We start from the raw sequence: 14293 nt of genomic DNA on the forward strand, positions 1-14293 counted from the left end.
GAAAATCCTCAGATACAGACGCACCTTGGGTTTCTCTTTGATGGGATAACTTCAATCAATGTGTTGATGTCATTTACAATTGCTGCTTTATTCAGCAAGTCTAGTTGGTTACTATAAAGATCCACAGGCTCTTGGTGTCTAAGCATGTATCTGTGTGATCCAGGATTTAATTTATGTTTACAGTAGTGTCTTGCTCTGCTTTTCTTTGTGTGATATTACTTATTTTCTGTTTTATTTCATTTATTTCTTCATTTTTTTAAATCCCAAACACTGTTATCACTCCCTCCTCTCCTCCAATTTCTTGGCTCCAGCTCTCCCTCTGCTCTCCTTTCTCAATCTACTCTTACTCTTCTTTTCAGTGTTTTTCAGAAAGGGGCAGACCTGCAATGGTTATTAACTAAGCATGGCATATCAAGTTGCTCTAAGACTAAGCACCTCCATTTATATTAAGGCAGTGTAAGGAAATCCGGTATGAGTAATAGATTTCCAAGAGCCAGCCAAAGCATTATGGACATCCCCTGTTCTTTTGTTAGGAGTCCGACAAATTAACTACGATCCACAACTGTTGCAAATATGTAGAGGGTGAAAGTTAGTTCCACTCATTTTCACTGGTTGTTAGTTCAGACTCTGATTTCCTATGAGCCAGGTTAATAGTTTCTGTGGGTTTTTTTTTGTTTGTTTGTTTGTTTTTGTTTTTTGTCATGTCCTTTACCCTTCTGGCTTCCACAATCCTACCTCTCACATTTTAGTAGGATTCTTCAAGCTCAGCCTAATGTTTAAATATGGGTCTCTGCATCTGTTTTCATTATTTCCTGATGAGGAAGGCTTTCTGATGACACCTGGGATAGTCAATAATCTGATTACAGGAGATGGCTAGTTCAGGCTGTGGGGTTTCAATGAAGAATTCTACCAGACTTTCAAAGAAGAGTTAATACTAGTACCCCTCAAATTATCCCACAAATTGAAATAGAAGGAACACTGAAAAATTCTTTTTATTAGGCGACAGATACTGATACCTAAACTACACACACACACACACACACACACACACACACACACACACACACACTGAACAAATGAAATTAATTACATACCAATATCCCTGATCAACGTACAATACTGGCAAATTGAATCCAACACTTCAAAAGATCATCCAATGTGATCAAGTGGACTTCATCCCACATAAGCAGAGATGGCTCAACATATGAATATTTGTCAACATAATCCATAAGATAAACAAACTGAAATAATAAAATCATATCATCTCATTAGATGCTGACAAAGCCACTGATAAAATCCAATATCCCTTCATGATAAATATGTCAACACTAGTAATCATTTCATTTTCAGTTCCAATTTTAAAATGTAAATGTTTATTTATGTTATTCAGCTGTTTATTTAGAATAATAAAATATTGGTGCAATTCCTTGGCTAGTTTCCACTGCCTACACTAAGGGGATCTTAGTGATTATTAACCATTTTCTTCATGATTCCAAAGTTTTCCTATGTCAATCCTAGATGTGTAGATTGTAGCCTTTGTTGCCTCGTGGGTTCCCATTGGAGGGAGTGTAAGGATCTCTAGTAAACCATTTTGAATTTGAAATGATTCTGACGTTCTCAAATTGCTCAACTATGAAGATTAATGATTTATTGGTGTAGAATCCATTGCTGATTAAATGAAATATGCTCTGACATATTAACCATACCAAATGAGAAAAGTAAGAAACGAGAAGAACAACAACAATGAGGGCATCATACAGAAAAAGATTCCTAGCATGGAGAGAAGAGGCAGGAATGAAATCCCACCTGAATTTAAGGACTCATAACAACTGATAAATGCTGGTAATTCCAGAGTCAGGGCCTATTTCTTTAAGTATGAGTCCTGGTGATCATTCTCCAGTAGAAGGCCATGAATCAAAGGGAATATGAGGAAAGCATAAGTTGGAAGGATAGGAAACAAAATTGAATGTGCTGGAATTAGGGAGTGGATTTAAGAATAGGGTGAATCAGACTATAATTCACAGCCCCAGAGAGACTAGGATACAAGGAGGAAACTATGAGATTCATATAAGGTCCCTCACAGAAGGGGAAAGGAACAAGATCTCCTGAGCATGTTGGGAGTGGGGGGGCAGTGAGTGGTAAGGGAGTTAGGAGAAAGAGAAGGGAAGGAGAGGAGAGCATGTGGGACTAGGATGATTGAGTCAAGGGAGGAATAAAACAAAAAGAGAATGAGATACCATAAAAGAGAGAGGCATTATAGGTTTGAAGAGAAAACTGACTCCAGAAATATCCAGATACCTACAATGATGACCCCAATTAATAATCTGAGCAACCGTGGAAAGGCTACCTAAAATGCCCTTCCTTTTTAATGAGATTGATGACTAACTTATCTGCCACCATAGAGCCCTCATCTAGTAGTTTATGGAAACAGAAGCAGACACCCACAGCTAAACACTGAGCCTAACTCCTGGAATAGATGCAAAGAGGGAGGAGTGATTAAAAAAAAAAATGGGTGCAAGACCAGGCTACAGAAACCCACAGAGACAGCTGACCTGAAGAAGGGGGAGCTAATGGATCCCCAGATTGATAGCTGGGAAACCAGCATTAGACTGACTTAGACTACCCTGAACATGGGTCTTAGTTAGAAGGCCTAGGCAGTCTAAGGGACCTCTGACAGTGGATGTTTCCCTGGTGTACAAAAGGACTTTGGGGCACATTCCCCATGGAGGGATACTCCCTTAACCTAGATGCAGGAGGGAGCACCTAGTCTCCACTCCAAATGACTTGACAGATTTTGTTGATCCCTCTTGGAAGACATCACCCTCCCTGTGGAGTAAGGGGGAATGGGATGAGAGGGGGTCGAGGTGTAGAGGAATGAGGGAGGCAGGGGGGAAAGTTAACTGGGATAGATATGTAAAATAAGAAAAAAAAGAAAAAATTAAAAGAAGAGGGTGACTATAATCTAAACACATTGTATGAAATACTCAAAGAACTAATTAAAATTCATGAATTAATGAACAGATACAAGTTCATACTAATATATGTTGTCATTTACTTATTTACATCAGCAGAGACAAAGTTACTTTGTAATTTCCTTTTTGCCTCTGAAGGAAATATGTCTCTATCAGAAAGAATGTGGATTAGATGATGAGTGACGTCTATTCTAATCAATTATATTTATTAAACTACCTTATTTTCCTACCAGTCTTCTCCATAATTCATTTGCCTGTTTAATAATGTTTCTTCTGCATTGTTACAATTCATTTTTCTTGTTCCACTCTTTGACATAAGCTGGTAACTCTCATTTGTTACCTGAGTATTCATGTCCTTGTGCAGTGTCTTATAAAACAAAGAAATGCCACAAAATACATTGTTACATTTTCCTTCAGATTAGCTTACCCCAATTTAAGTTTCTTGACAAGATATTGTCATCACAGAATGAGATTTTGTAACATGTATATTTTAGATAATGTTCATAATATCTTTTTTAAGTCTTCCATAAATAAAATATAATTATTTTAGTATAGATTCACATGATTAAAAAATAGACAGGGATTGAGAATATGTCTGTTTCCTCTTGATTAATGCAAAGATGTGTAAGGTTTTAACCTTCTTGTAGGCTCACAAGTAGGGCTGCTAGTTTATGTGCTGGAGGAGGGTGCCTGAGACTCACAGGTCAGCACCACTACACTTCATTATTCAGAGTGACAGCAGGATCCCAAGTATCTGAATTTTCTTGTGCTTGTTCTTAGAGCTTTTAATGCTATGGGTGATGTGAAAATGATGAAGTAGCATCTGCCCAAGCCATGAGTTACCTCACAGGAGGGGACCTTTGAACATAGAAAATCTGAATCATTTTGAAAATTCCTAAGCCTGTTTGGCCTTTGCTGTTGAGGGAGACTCTGTCACTATATCTCAGAAATGAAAGATAATAAATAAATAAATATATATATATATATATATATATATATATATATATATATTCACAGAGCCAAAACCTAGTCAGTGACTTGTTTGTGGGAAGGCAAGAAGCCATACAGGAGAATAAGGAAAATTGCCTTCCCTCAGCTTCCAATACCATAGTGGATACTGTGAATTAATGATAACAAATGGCTATTTCTACCAAATATTATAAGGATGGTGATGATGATAACTATTATTATTATTATTTAGTTCACAGCTTGACTCAATCCTTATTTATTACTTGCTAAATTTATACATTTCATTGGAACTTTACATTTTCAAATCAAAACATTATTGTATAAAATAGGTAACCAATTTAAACCTTATATTTAGTGGATTATAACTGTTTTAAAAAATATTTTCATTTCATAGTCTTTCAAAGGATAATGATATATGTTCCAAATCCCCTTTGAAATTCTTTACAATCCATAATGGGACCTATACATATTATTACATGCAAATCTCTTATAGCCCATCATTATTTCTTTCCTCTCCTCTCCTTTCTCCTTTGATCCCCTCTGCCCCCTATCTTGCTTTCTCTCTCTGTGTCTCTGTTACTCTCTCTCTGTCTCTGTCTCTCTCTCTCTCTCTGTTTCTCTCTATCTCCTTTTTCTTTGGTTTTCAAGACAGGGGTTTTTATGTATCTCTAGCTGTGTTGTAACTAGCTCTGTAGACCAAGCTGGCACAGAGATTGTGTGTGCCACCAATGCCTGGCTATGATTTCTTATTTTTTGGAATCCCAAGATTCCATTGCCATAGCAATCACATCCCGTGACTGTAGCTAGACTGTGGGATAAACTTGCATGTTCACTGTACTCTATTGCTTACCTCTGTTGTACCTACAGTACAAATAGGAATTGACATTGTCACTCATGTTATTGCCAAAAATATCCCTGCAAAACCATAGTTCTTATCAGTTGGTGTAATACTTTAAGGTTAGTTCCTCATTGTTTCTTTCCTTACATCTACAAAGCTACAAATAATCACTCAAATGTATGTGTTTTTACTATCTATTATCTGTATTCTTCCTTTGATGACAGTCGTAAAATATGGTTGGGATAATACATTTTTCTTAAATTGTACAAACTATCCTTTTTAAGATATCACCCATGCCATGCATTTTATTTTCCCGACATTTTCATTTTAAGATCTATCCATGTTGCTATATGGGAATCAAATTCATTATTCGTAATTATATTGTTAACTGTATTTTGGATTCCCACTGCTTTAATCATTCCTACCTACATCCCCCTTATCCTTTGCTACATACCCATACTTAGGCAGAAATCTGCACCAACCTCTCCTATAGATTATGAACAAGCTTCAGTGCAAATGTATTTTAATGAAATCCTGCACTCTGATGCTTGTATTTGTTTCTTTCTCTTTTCCTTCCTGTCTTATGTTTATAAACAAGTATATTAGGTATCATGTATCAAGAGTTTTGTACATTCTTTGGCCTATGGCATGGCTTGATATATTAACACTCTGGAGCAAAATTTGAACTGAGTTAAATCCTGGAACCCGTGAAGGGATGGAAAGATAGAACTGAGTCCACATACTGTCCTCTGGTCTGGAACACACATTGTGACACACACACACACATACACATACACACACACACACACACTCACACACACACACACACACACACACACTGTGATACACACATACACATTGTGACACACACATTGTGCTATACACACTGTGGCATGCACAAAGAATCCCCCACATACACTGTGACACACAAATTGTGCCTCCCCACACTGTCTCACACTCTCTCTCTCTCTCTCTCTCTCTCTCTCTCTCTCACACACACACACACACACACATGCCACTCTTTCTCTCTCTCTCTCTCTCACACACACACACACACACATGCCACTCTTTCTCTCACACACACTAATATTTTAAAGTTAAACTTTAAGTGTATTATTACTTTTACAAAGGAAATTAGATGTTCTACTTTATTATTTGACAGGATGGAGATATTTTACATTGAAAATAGACAAATGTAGGCAATTTGCAGGAATTAACAATATCTTAGTGTGTACAGTATAGTGCTACATTATTTGGCACTTAGATTTTGCTAGATGAAAAGTGAAGGCTTAGGAAAATGAGGTCTTTTGAGACACTAAACAAATATAAATGTTCAGAAGAAAGAGAAGCCAGGTAAAAATGACCAAGTAACAAAGGCCTCCTTAATTTCATCTTGTGTCCTATTGCCTAATGTATTTATAATACACTACGCTAGCTGCAGCTTTGTGTTTCTGTTAACATGTACTAGATTCCCATTTTCACTAGCAGCCTGGAAACCACTATAAAATGCCTGGATGAGATAAGAAAGGGGCAAGTGATCACAATAAAATATAATTAATTACCTGCTGGACAAATTGATTTTATTTTGTTTTATATGCTAGAGGCAGTGAAGGCATGGAGTTTTGGGGATGGCAAAGACAGCTTCATGCTTTCTTTCATTCAGTTCAGGAGATTTGGGTTATAATATAATGATGTCCAATAGCTTTATCTTTCCCCATTGCATAACTAACAACATTAGAGAAAATATGTACTTTATAAAGTAGAGAAAACTGACACATGTGTCCTCATATTTTTTGACTTCATTACATATTCTGATTGAGGAAATGAATTTGGAAATTTGTCCTATCTGAAGCCAAATACATTCCAAATGTAAATGAAATTACCAGAAGTTAAAAGTATCAAATAGTCATAATATATAGAATCATTTAAGTAAACAATTATAAATTTACTGTTAAAAAAAGCTCCCTGATGGTATATTACACCTATTATATTTACATGTATAACATCCTGTAAATAGTATTCACAATATATACACATATAACAACTTGGATAAAGTATTCATAAAATAGATGACAACACTATATTTGCATAAGTTCCTGTGGCATTAGGAAGAAAATGTGCATATGTGTATATGGATATTTATAAGTATATGCATATATGTGTGTATGTATAAAAAGTATGTACATGCATATTTATATATGTGTGTTTTGTGTAGATAGATGATAGATATAGATAGATGATAAGTAGGTGGATGATATACAGAGATATAGTAGATGAGAGATAGAGGATAGGTAGAGGACAGATGACATAGATAGATAGATAGATAGATAGATAGATAGATAGATAGATAGATGATAGATACATACTGAAGGGTTGATTGAGTAATATATCTACTTACCACAACATACTGACTATGACATATCTGGCAATAAGATCATCATAGATGTAACTAAAATAAAATGTATTATAAAGGTTTTTTCTATTCCAACCAATGTATTTTTTTTTACCAAAGTCAGTAAAAATCAGACTCAGCAGGAGATACTGCTGTTTCTTAGAGATATTTGAAGCCATGGAATGCCCAAGGTTTTGAGAAGCTGGAGAAAGCCATGGAACTGAATCTTTGTAATTAGCTTATAGGAGACATTAACCCTGGCAAAATCTTAATTTCAGATTCGAGTCAATAGACATATGAAACAATATATTTCCATTGTTTTAATTAACAGGTTTTTCAGCCTTTCTTATGGATGTGCTAAGAAATTAGTGTATACCCCATTGGTAATTGCAAATTATAATAACAGTCAATTCCATAAAAAATTCAATGCCTTAGGTGGGATTGGGGGCACAAGCATGTGATGCCAGTCATTGCTGTGAAGAAACTGGGTATTTTCTATGAATGCTAGGCAAGCCTGATCTACATATAGAATTACAGGCAAGAGGGGCTTACACAGTAATACTCTGTCTCAAACAAACACACAAAAAGCACCCAACCAATGCTTACATTTAAGCTCATTGCCTTAATATTTTTTAATCTAAATTTAAAAAATGAATGTCCATCTTGTGTCATACACAGAACAGTAGATGGGTGATATCTATTTATTTGAGAATATTTAGAGTTGATTGATTCACTACTCAATATTTAATTCTTTACATTTGCTAGCAAATTTTCTTCTAACTTTCCATTATGAATTCGAGAAAATGCTGTATCATTAAGGACGTCTTCTCAGTTGGTTTATCATCAATGAGTGCTACTATTCCAAATGCACTATTGATTTCACTTCTGCATCATCCTGATGCAAAGTGTAATATCTTGTCAAATTTATGTCTTTTGTCTAAAACCTGTAATGAAATGTAGATTTGCCTTCCTTTAATTATGCAGTATCATTATTTCATACACTTCTATGTCATTGATATTACATTAAAAACATTCACTATAAGGTTACTTCTATGAGATAAATAGGAAATATAATTTCCTGCATATAGTTGAGAAGTAGACACACTGCTTAAAGTCTGTTGTCCTTTATAAAACTTACATCTTGACTAAGAACAATTTTGAAAGCATGGAAAGTGGATTTCATGAGAAGACATATTAATTTGGAAAGCAGTCCAGCACTTGGATTTTTTTAGCCATTTAGGAAAGCAAGAAATGATTAACTGCATAAGAAGTGGTAAAGATTCTCCTGGCAATAGAGGAGGAATACAATGCAATTTATGAAATTAAAGAGAGGCTTATCATCTGTCTAAGTCAATACTCATTTACTTGTCACAGCAGCAAAGATAGGGTGGTTTATTTATCATCAGAGTAAAGTTGTGTTGAGGAGCTGTTGCACCGGTGTGAAATCCACTTCTCTCATCTTTGTTTTGGGCTTTTCACTCTAAGAATGAAAGCTATATGTGTCATTCAAATATAACACATACTCCACCTGCTTGCACAACTCCTTAGGGAGAGAGAGAGAAGAAGAAGGAAGGAGAAAAACCAATAACAAATAAATAAATGTTATAATGAATAAGTAAGAGTGATTGTTGGATCTACTTCCAGGGGACAGGATGCCTCAAGTTTTGAGCTTAGCAGTTATCATAGATGTATGGCTTTTTGTTTTCCTTATGCTATCACCCATTTGCTGTCATTTTGTCTGGAAGAAGGAGCAGGCATCTGTATTCATTTATCAACAGAGCCAAGATCCTGTATAACTCACAATGGGATCATTATCCTCAGCATCCCTGATGATTTAGGTGCCTCTCAGTGTTTATTCCTCATGTGGCAATGTGACTGACTACATTGCTTCCTGTTTTGCACCAAGGGGCATGCACAAAGGAACTTATGTATCATCTCCTGAGGTATTTGCGTACAATGTAGAAAGTTAAAATTACAACCTCTCTGTCTCTCTTTGTCTCTGTCTCTGTCTCTCTCTCTGTGTGTGTGTGTAGAGACAGAGAGGGATGTGAGTAGAGACAGAGATAATATGTCAAACTGGCTTCTTTTCTAAAGAACCCAAATTAACAGTAACAACATTTATTTATTAAGCAGGGAAGAATTTATAAGTATTTCACAACATAAGAAATCATATATAATTTCTCTTTCCCCTATAGAACATGAAAAAACAAGGGCAATACCATACAGATATGTTTAAATCAACAATGCAATATAACAACTTATTTATGTATGGATAGTATGCATGAAACTGATAAATCCCAACATGAAGCCACAGAGAAATCAGTGACAAAATAAATGGCAGTAACACTTTGTAGAGGCTAGCAAAATCACCTCTGGGATTTACATTTAATGTTCAATTTGGCTCATCAACGGTTCACTAGAGAAAATTCAAATTGTAAGGAAAGGGGTGTCATGAGTCTTATTTGATCTCCCAACTGTCTGGATTCATTAAAGAGTGAATTTGGTGATTACTCAGGGATTTTTCCTCCTTAGAAAACTTTCTTCCCTTTTTTTTTCCTTTTCTGCCCCTATCTAATAATCACAAATCATCACTGATGTCTACATATAATCCTGAATACAACTCAGCATTCTTCCGAGAAATCACACAAAGGACTACTCTGCATTTAGGGTTTGATATTCAGGACATTATATTCAAAAACAGATTAAGAAATACAGTATTCATTTTAACAAGACAAAAGTATATTTTCATATATCAAATTGATTAGTAGAAATATTTATGGCATTTATGAAGGTAAGCTTTTAGCCCCATAGGAGCTACCTATGCCCCTAAACAAAATAAAAGAGCAATTACTGAATAGTCCAATATTATATGTAAACCTTTCTAACAGTCTTGCTAATGTTATAACTGTACTTTAAGCTAAGCTTACATTCTTATGGGTCCTAGCAGCTCTCTCACTGCCTACTATCTGGCTTTTCTTATTAGAATATATCTGTATTTCCAGATGCTGGGGTGGAATCTAATTTAAAATCCTAAACTCTTTAAGACATGTATTATGCCTTCCAGACAACCTTCCATATGTAGATTCTGTGCCTTTGAGTCCGTGAATTCATCACTAATTCCCTGTATTAAAATTTCTATGCTTTACAAATCATGTCTACTGTGACTCGAATTCTTTACTTTATGCTCTTTCCACATTGCTTCTACATAGTAATGGCCAGAATATAGATTGTTTCTTTGTTTTTCTGGGTTGGTTGGTGGATTAGAGGAACAACTGTCACCCAGTCTCAGCAAGTTCTTAAACTGTTTCAAAAATGTCATATGTCAAGTCACACTTAAGAAAATGTTTCAACGTTTAAGGAATTATTTTTAAGGAATTATTTGTCTAATAAAGTTTGTTCAAAATTAATTTTGTCCTGTAATATATTAGGATTACTTTTCCATTAATATTACAGTGGAAGGCTTTTGATGGAATATTATTGTTAAACATGATCAAAAATACAATGATGATATGGCTCAATTTTATTCTTAAATTGTATTTATTTGTTGTTCATTAGAAGTGGTAATGTGTCCCATGTTTTATTTCAGATTTTCCTAATTATGTTTCCTCACTTGCTTCTAAGAAAAGCCTACAGAACTAATTTTCATTTAAGTAGAACCTCAGGCATTTGTTTTACTTCCTGAACAACTGTGAAATGAAGCTAGGAATAGTGGACTTCATAAATTTCAGTCATAACATAATCAGTGCATTCAAATATCTTTGTTTTACTTATGAGACAAGAGATGTTGACTTACTGTCTGCATCAGATCATCAGATGTGAGAAATACATGAATAAAATAACGAGAGAGAAAATTATCTTTGATTCACAGTTTTTGTTCATTTTTTAATTATTTATATTAAGGACAGTTAAATTTTTCATATATATATTATTTTATATATTGATCTCAGTTCCCTCTCCCTTCCTCCCTCCTATGCACCCCACCCCTTCCAATCCCACCCCCCTACTCCACAGGGAGGGTGATGCCTTCTTCTAGGAAGGATCATCAAAATCTGTCAAGTCATTTGGAGTAGGGACTAAGTCATTTGGAGTAGGGACTAGGCCCTCCCTCCTGCTTCTAGGATAAGGGAGTATCCCTCTCCATGGGAAATGTGCTGCCAAATGTATCCCTTTCATGCACCAGGGATACATCCTGGTTCCACTGTTGGAGGTAACTTAGACTGCCAAGGCCTTCTAACTAAGACCCACATTCAGAAATCAGTCTGGGAGGGTCATTAGCTTCCCTTTCTTCAGGTCAGCTATCTCTGTTAGTTTCTGTAGCCTGGTCTTGATAACAATTTCTTATCACTCCTCCCTCTCTGCAACTGGATTCCAGGAGTGTCTATTTCTGCTTCAATCAGCTACTAGATGAAGACTCTATGATGGTAGATAAGTTAGACATCAATCTCATTATCAGGGAAGGGCATATAATCCACTGTTGCTCAGATTATTAGTTAGGGCATCCATGTAGGTTTCTGGACATTTCTCTAGAATCAGCTTTCTCTTCAAACCTAAAATGGCTCTTTCTATTAATATATATATATATATATATATATATATATATATATACATACTATATATATATATATATATATATATATACACACACACACACACACACACACACACACACACACACACACACACAGTGTGTATGTGTGTTTGTTTGTGGTTTTTTTTGGTTTTGTTTTGTTTTGTTTGTTTTTTGCTTTGTTTTTCTGCTGAGTAGTTTTCCCTTGTAAAATGTGTCACATCTTCTTTATCTTTTCTTCAGTTGAGGGACATCTGGGTTGCTTTGAAGTTCTTGCTATTACAAATAATGATACTGTGAACATAGTGGAGCACATTTCTTTGTGGCATGGATGTGGATCATTTGAGTATGGCTAAGAGTGGAATTGCAGGGTCCTGTGGTAGACTGATACCCATTTCCTGAGAAACCACCATATTGATAAACTGTTGGCTAAAAACACACTATGGGTGCTAAAATGCAGAGTAATTCCTCTATTTAGGAAAAAAAAGTAATCTTACAGTTGTTTCTTAGAATAGAGTTGGAAGGAAATTTTAGCTTTCACCTAGGAATCAATAACCTATAAACATAACTTGGATTACAAAATAATTTTTGCTTCTAATTCCTTTTGGGAAACTCTTTCATGATTAGGGCATTTTTCAGGTGTGTAGCCACCTGATAGTGGCTGGACTTTTCTATGGACCGACCTTCCTGAGAGAAACATCAAGTGCTGGATCATGTAACAAGCACACACCAATCTGTCTATTTTTTCTACACCTCCTCACCTTCCCATCCTAACCCTCTTGGTCCCAGTGTTTGTTTCTCTGAATAGCATACCTGTAAGTTTCCAAATGTGACAACTCTCATTTTATCAGAGAAGTATCAGAAGGTTATTATCAATATTCAACACCCACAACTCTACTGCAGTGTCTGCCTTGAAGCTATATAGAGACCAGCGTGCATCTCTACATACCAACATACAGAATGACATTATCGAAATACTGGCCAAGAAATATTTATCTATACACTTAAAAGCTCTCCCTCTCTCTTTGCTAAACTTCAACATAGAAAGCTGTGGGCATCTCGGGCAATTTGATATATCTGATTTTTTGTATGTTCTAGCTTCCCAGTCTGATGCAAATCATAACTCTGCGATTACACGTTATTTACAGCTAGTTCTTTTATCTACAGCATGCTTTATTAAGCAACACTTCTGATTTTCTGCAAGGAATAGAAATGTCCTCTAAGAATAAAGGTGGAAAGAGCAAGTTCCAGGAGAACCAAGGCTATACAGATAAACTCTGTCTCAAATAATACAGGTAGATAGATGGATAGATGATAGATATAAAGAAAGAATAAAATAGAGTGTTATATCCTTGAAAATCATGAACAAGTAGAGAGGACATGTTAAAATTGCATATAATAATATAATTCCAGGTAAAGGAACTGTTATTAACTCACCGGTTTAAATGTTTCAGTCCCTCATGACATTGGGGAATAGAGAAGTTCCTTTCATACAGCTCACAATACAGAGTGACTCTGTCTTCCAAAACAAACTTCTTCCTTGCATCATCTGTTATACTATCTGTAACAATTTCTCTCCATACAGGCCTGGAAACATCAACAGGTGTGTTTTACTACTCTTCTATACAACTTAGTCCTAGAAAATTAAAATTAAATTTAGCTATACCTGTATCCACTTCTATCTTAAAACAGAAGAATAAAAAGATTTTGCTACTGCAAGGATCTCACAGTTTCCTTCTAATGTGGATTGATAAAGACTAAGTACAAGCTCCAGCCCAACTTAACCCAAGTGCAAATTTAATTTTGAAATGTATAGAAAAGTTTCCATCAATATACAAGTAAAAATGAATAAACAATATATTCTATCAGTTACAGTATTTAATAACAAAATTTTTACCAGAATCCTTAAAAATTCATTATTTATATTTATATCTGAATAAAAGAAGATCCAAAGGACATAAACTATAAAATTAAATCAAATTTTTATATTATACTTTAAGGCGAAATTATTATAAAAAGAAATTAATTGTATAGTTAATATCTTGATCATTTAGGATTGTGACAGTTTTCTTGCGAGATTTTGACAAGGGGTGAATTTCTGTTGTTTTTAATAAATTTCATTTCCAATTACAAGTATAAATTTAAAAAAAAGGCATTTACCACAAGATGGGTTGAAAATATTCTTTATTTGTAATTTTAAGTTCCTAGGAAATATTTCATAGTTAGTTAGCATAGACTACAAGCTACTAATATTTGTATTACTCATCATTGAATGAATGATTATCCAATGATGGGCGGTGTTCAAGTACTGCAAATGATCTAGAACTGTGTTTCAAACCAACTTCAATAAATTCTGCTCTGTGGAGAATCATTTTTCAGTGTAATTTATAGGTAGATGGTCATTTATTAAGGAAGTGCTTGTGTCTCTCTGGGATCTGGAGACATAGAGAAAGTGCTTTTATCAGTTTGTTTTTCATACACTGCCTCCATTGTTCTGATATATGATGTCTGCTTTTCAAATTTTGCTTCTGCTAAAAGGGATGTTTGCCTACCCA

This window comes from Phodopus roborovskii, unplaced genomic scaffold (assembly GCF_943737965.1).
Source record: "Phodopus roborovskii unplaced genomic scaffold, PHOROB, whole genome shotgun sequence".
NCBI lineage: Eukaryota > Metazoa > Chordata > Mammalia > Rodentia > Cricetidae > Phodopus > Phodopus roborovskii.